Source organism: Lipotes vexillifer, unplaced genomic scaffold (assembly GCF_000442215.2).
Source record: "Lipotes vexillifer unplaced genomic scaffold, Lipotes_vexillifer_v1.1 scaffold382, whole genome shotgun sequence".
NCBI classification, from domain to species: domain Eukaryota; kingdom Metazoa; phylum Chordata; class Mammalia; order Artiodactyla; family Lipotidae; genus Lipotes; species Lipotes vexillifer.
The window spans coordinates 6057119-6062561 of NW_006780611.1; the positions used below are offsets into that span (position 1 = coordinate 6057119).

Below are 5443 nucleotides of genomic sequence, written 5' to 3' on the forward strand. Positions count from 1 at the left end.
GCAAGGCGCAAAAATGTTGAAAAAAAACCCCCGCCCCCACTAACCCCAAAGTTGTCCCCCCCCCCCCCCGCTGCCGCCAAAGCAAAATGCAGGAGAAATCATATTTAACAGAAAAGTGCCAAGGTGTGGGGATTTGGGAATGATTCTTTTACAGACCATGCTTCCACACGAGCTCAAAAGTCACTTTTAAACTGGTTTTTTTTTCCCCCCGTTGTTTTGCTCATGCCTGAAAATATGCAATTGATTAGTCAGTAGTTGAAAATGTCAGAAAGGGTAAAAAAAACAAAAAAATGAAAAAAAACATAGGAACTCAAAGGAAAGGAAAAAGAACAAACAGCCCAGGAGGAAAAAAAATCAGACCCTATCCCCCCATGTGTCTGAAATGACAGCCCTTATGTTTGACCTCCTTCTTTATCAACTGTGGGTTTCCAAGGGAGAAAAAAAAAAATACTGGCCTGCAGCTGGTATTAGCAGCCACGCTGAATAAGCTGATGGGCTAAGTCGATGAAGGAATCCACAAATATTGTGAAAATTAGACCATATTCCTTGAAAAAGGATCAACCACGAGTGACTTTAAAGCAATACCACTTTAAAACCTTTTAGCTGGGCCCATTTTGAATTATGACTACATGATTTTAAATTACACTTTCTAATTCCTCGCCGCCTACCCCCCCCAAGCAGTCGCTGCCACTTCATTTGCCAATTATGTACTTTTATTTCAGAATGATGAAGAATGCTACTTACTGGATCATGTCCTGTCTGCCACAAATAGCTGCTCACTTATTCCTTTAATTTTAGATATGAATGTAGTCAGTTCACCCCGCTGGTCTTCAAATTCTCAGTATTCTCCATTCCCGGAGCACCGAACGAGGCCCGAGAAGCAAAGAAACCCTCAAAGCTTGGGCTGAGAAATACGTTTGTAAAGCAGTGCTCTGCTCCATAAATTATTATAATTCTTGGTGCTTTCTATATCCATCTAGCAGATCAGCAATCACATAAATAATGGTGAATGGACTGATTTTTCTTCTGCAAAGTGCTATGTCCTAGTTTTCGAAATAAAGCATTTGGAGAGTCGCGTATCTGTGGAGTTGAGATGGGAAGCTGCTCGGATCCGTTTCAAACAAGCACGCACACATACCCACACGCAAAAGGAAATACGAGTTACATGTGAAAAAAAATCAGGATTCTGCATCCCTTTCCCATGTACGCGTCAAGTAACACTCAACATTAATGGAGGTGTGGGATGCACATGGTTGGGGAGGGGGAGAGGCAAGGGGGTCTGGGGTGCTCAGCGTTCAGTTACAATTTGCAAAGAAAGTGAATGTGGATTTACAGTTCTCATGGAAATCTATTAAACAGATGTCACTGAAGCATAATCAAATCGGCACTATGGTAATTCTACACTTAAGTCTGAGATTGGGGTTTTGCCATTTTTATGATCAGTTTAAGTGCATTTTTTGTGATCATGCGGGAATTTGCAATTAAGGATTAAATCTCCAAAGTATGATCAATTAACTAATGTGTCTGAATGACAAACTTACGAAAAGCAAAACTCCATTCTCCACAACCCCCCCACCCCCACCCCCACACCCCCACCCCGGCACACACACACCCCTTTGTGCAGGGAGCCTAGGGTGGGGGAGGGAACGTTTGCCTTTTCCATGAGCATTGCAATGCCAAAAGCACTTCGCTGTGAAGGGGGAAAGGCAGGGTGCAGGGATGAGCTCACACTTCTCAGGTAGCCAGTGCAATATATTTTGCAGCCTTGCAGGCTGCGGTACTGTCGGAAAATGCAAAAGCATGAAATGAAGGGGAAACGGGAGGCAGAGGCATCATTTTCCCCTTAAAGTGATGAAATTAGCATGCGCGATGCCAAAAGTCTTTTCATGTGTATCAACGCTGAGCCTCCAATCCTTCTTGGAAGGAGGGGATGGAAATGTGAAGTCATGCAGTAGAAGAAAACTTTCAGGGTTTGGGGCTGGTTGGGGTGGTGGAGAGAGGCACCTACTCCATCCTTGAGTCTGAACTCAACGCATCTCACAATCAACCAGAGAGGAGACTTTTTTGGGGGGCAGCTGCATCTACTGACGTACGAGCAGAGTCTGACATCAAGCTGGCCAAGTTCACGTCCAAGAAAACTCTGCCAAATGGTAATTCACAGAAAGGTGTGGAAAGACCAAAGAACATCTCAAGCCACTATCTGAGTCCAAAATTAAAACATATAATCCCAAATTGCTAAGATTTATTTATTTTTCATGGGATTGGGCTGCCCTCGTTGGCCACAGATATTTTAAATGGAAATAAAACATAACTAAGTCTTGTCTCCTTAGCGGGGGGGTGGGGGGTGGAAATCAAAATAAAGTGAAGCATTTCTTTTCTCCCTTAGGGTTGCTTTTGCTTTTTACATTTTTGTCACTTCTTCAGACTCGAGTCACACAATGTCAGGGGCAGTTTGGAGAGGACGCTAGCTGCCGGTCTCATTCCGTGGGGACATCCACACCCCAGGAAACACGGCTGCAGGGAATTGCTTTCAGGGTGACCCAGCATAGTCTAGATGGTTCTTCCCTTCGCCCCATCTCCTCCCTGCCCCCCAAGTGTTTCACATATCTGATCCTAGAGGGTGAGAAGTTTGGCCAGAAGGAAGACCCCACAAGCAGCCTGTCTCACATCTGCGATGACATTAACTGTGTGATCGGTGGGCACAGAACAAGCCTGAGAACTCATTCCAGGGCTTCTGCACCTGGGGAGTCCCTTTCCCCAGGGTCCCTCGCTCCAGAGGTGCAGGCAGACAAAGGTACCAATTTGCTGAACGGAGAGATCTCAGAGAGAAGAATGGAAAGGGGGGATGCTTGAAAAGATCCTTTTTCTGTTCCTGGCGAGGGAGGGGCAATGGGAGAGACATGTCACATTGTCACATTAAAGATTTTGACAGACAATTGAGGGATAATGCAGAAATTCCACCCTTACTGCAGTGCACCGCCGAAACTTGAAAGGCATTAACTAACCTCCACTAATTGCATGTTTTTCTGTGCATAATATTTACTTGTTAAAAGTCTTTGCCTGGATGATTAATTTCCTCTGCCCTGCTATTCGTGATCAGTTCACAGGCCTGAAATTGGGGAAATGAAATTATTTTGATAGGTTTAAAAGATGATTGCACTTTGGGGAAGGTTTTCTTTTTTCCACTAGTCCAGAACCCGCACCCAGAATGCTGATTTTTCTCCTTGAGTGCTACCCTTTAGTGAAATCCTGCTACCATCCTTAGTTCCTCAGACAAGGGCAGAGAGATGTGTCCTGTGTTAGGTGAATGCCTATAAGGGAATGTAGCAAGTTCAAGGGAAAACAAATGAACTTAAATTACTTTCATCTGATGAAGGTTTAATAGTGGACTGGGAAATTTTTAAAAAGCAGGCTTTTCTTGAATGGCTACTTTATGTGTCTGTGTATCCCTGACACGGTTTGGGCGCTAACAGAAAGATCCTAAAGCCCCAGTCTCTCACCTAAACTTAGACCTACTCTATCCGTCCATAAACACAGCCCACAGGGTTGGGGTGTATATGAATGATTTTAAGTGTTCCCACAGCAACTGCATCGAAGATACAACATCCCATATGTAGGTGACACTCTGAGCCTACCCACATCAACATCATAGGGATCTACCTCAATCCAGGTCTTCGGAAATTCCTAGGACTAAGAAACAAATAGGAAGGCTGCCCCACGTTGAACCACTTCTGAATACACGATTAAACCACTGTGACCGGATTATCGCCTTTTGACTAGCCATCAGCCAATTAATGCACGTCCACGGAGTGAGCACTCAAATAGATGTAACCATTTCGCAGAAACCCATCTTAAGGAAAAAGATTTTACAAGTGCTGTGGGGCTGCCACTTGGAAAGCCAATTTGCAGGGAGCTGGGCGTCATGAAGCGCAGTTTATTATGCATGGCTGCCACACCGCAGTCCCCGAGTTACACTGTGCCTGGCTCCAGAATGCCTCCCGAGCACCCCCCGCTGGCTCTACAGCCCCGGTGTGCTCCCCACCACCAGAGGCCTGCCTCGGCCCAGCCAAATCCAACACCCCCTCCCCAAATGGTCTCTTAGTGCGTTGGCTCGCGTGGATGGAGGCCCGGCTTCCAACTTGAATGTGGCAGTCAGCCGGTGGCCTCTGAGACATCCCCCAGAGCATTTTAGCCAATGTGACAAATTATTCATGAAGTTGGTTTAATTTTTTTTTTCCAAATACCAGGTAGGGTATTGACGATGGTAGTGTCTGCTTGGGTCCCCAGCATGGCTGGTCCCGGCTCACAAGCCTCCCACCACCATTCAAGTCCTGTGGGGCCAGCTCGCCCTCCAGCAACCAGCCCACTTTTGTTCACCGGTTTAATTTCATAATTGTTTGCCACTTAACAAGCTCTCCTCTGGGCCGTTCAATAGGGGCCTTGGAAATGGGGAGGGAGAGGCAACCAAGCCCCCAAGGGGAGCTGGGAGAGGCTCTGACCCATCACTAGGCAAAGACTTACCAGAGAGCTCGGCCCAGCGGCCTTGGGGGCCAGTTCCAGGGTGGGGCCACCTGATCCCACCTCCAGCCTCCCGGCCCCTGGAGAGGGGATGGGAGGGGAGGGGATGGAAGACACGGTGGCCAAAGCTGTGGCCTGCCACAGACTCCTGGACACATCAGCTCTCAGACTGACCCTCTTCTGTCTCCACCGATTCCAGGGAGACTATGCGTGAATTCACTCTCTCATAACAAGTCGCAGAATAAACACACACGAGACAAAACTGTTCCTCAGCCTGGGCAGTCCATGAAATATTGCCTGCGTGCCTGGAACCTGCCTGGTCAGCCACTGAATCCCCTGTGCCCGGCGCACAGCAGACAGTAATAAATATGTACAGAATGAGTGAGTGGATGGACGGGTGGATGGGTGGGTGGACGGATGGATGGATGGATGAAGTTTGCAGCAATGCCTAGCAAAAGTGGCCACTAGACCAGCATCAGTCCCCGCCTCCCTTGCCCCCAAGTACCAGCAGGGGCTTCGCTGCGCACAGTAGGCTCTCAACGACTAGGGGCTGCTATTGTTATCACCATCTTCATCACTTGCACCCCACCAATCCGCTTCTTCCACCAGCAACTCCGCCAGCAGCCAGCAGCGACTGGCGAGCTGGGGAAAAGTTTCGCTGACCCCTCGGCCCCAGTCAGAGTCCAGCGCCCCGGCCGAACCCCTCCCAGCGGCACCCGCTAGGCCGCCAGGGCAGTCGGGGTGCCGGGCCAGGGCGCCAGCACCCGGCAAAGGCAGCCAAAGTAACTTTGCTGGCGCCCCTGCGCCGCGCCGCGGGCGTCACCCCGTGCCTGGAGAGGGTCCCGGCCGCGCCCCCGCCCGGCCCGGCGCCCGCGCCCCTCGCCCGCCGCGCCCCGGCCGCGCCCGGCCCGCCCCCGGGCCCTAC

The 5443-nt window shown here is 49.2% G+C and overlaps 1 protein-coding gene across 1 annotated transcript in view; it reads right to left on the reverse strand.

Moving 5' to 3' along the window:
• MPPED1 (metallophosphoesterase domain containing 1) overlaps nt 1-1004 on the reverse strand; it is a 70205-nt gene extending 69201 nt beyond the window's left edge. Inside the window, exon 1 of the mRNA XM_007453932.1 lies at nt 745-1004. The gene's annotated coding sequence lies outside the window, so the exon portion shown is untranslated. The remainder of the gene's footprint in view (nt 1-744) is intronic.
• Between the last annotated feature and the right edge of the window lie 4439 nt (nt 1005-5443).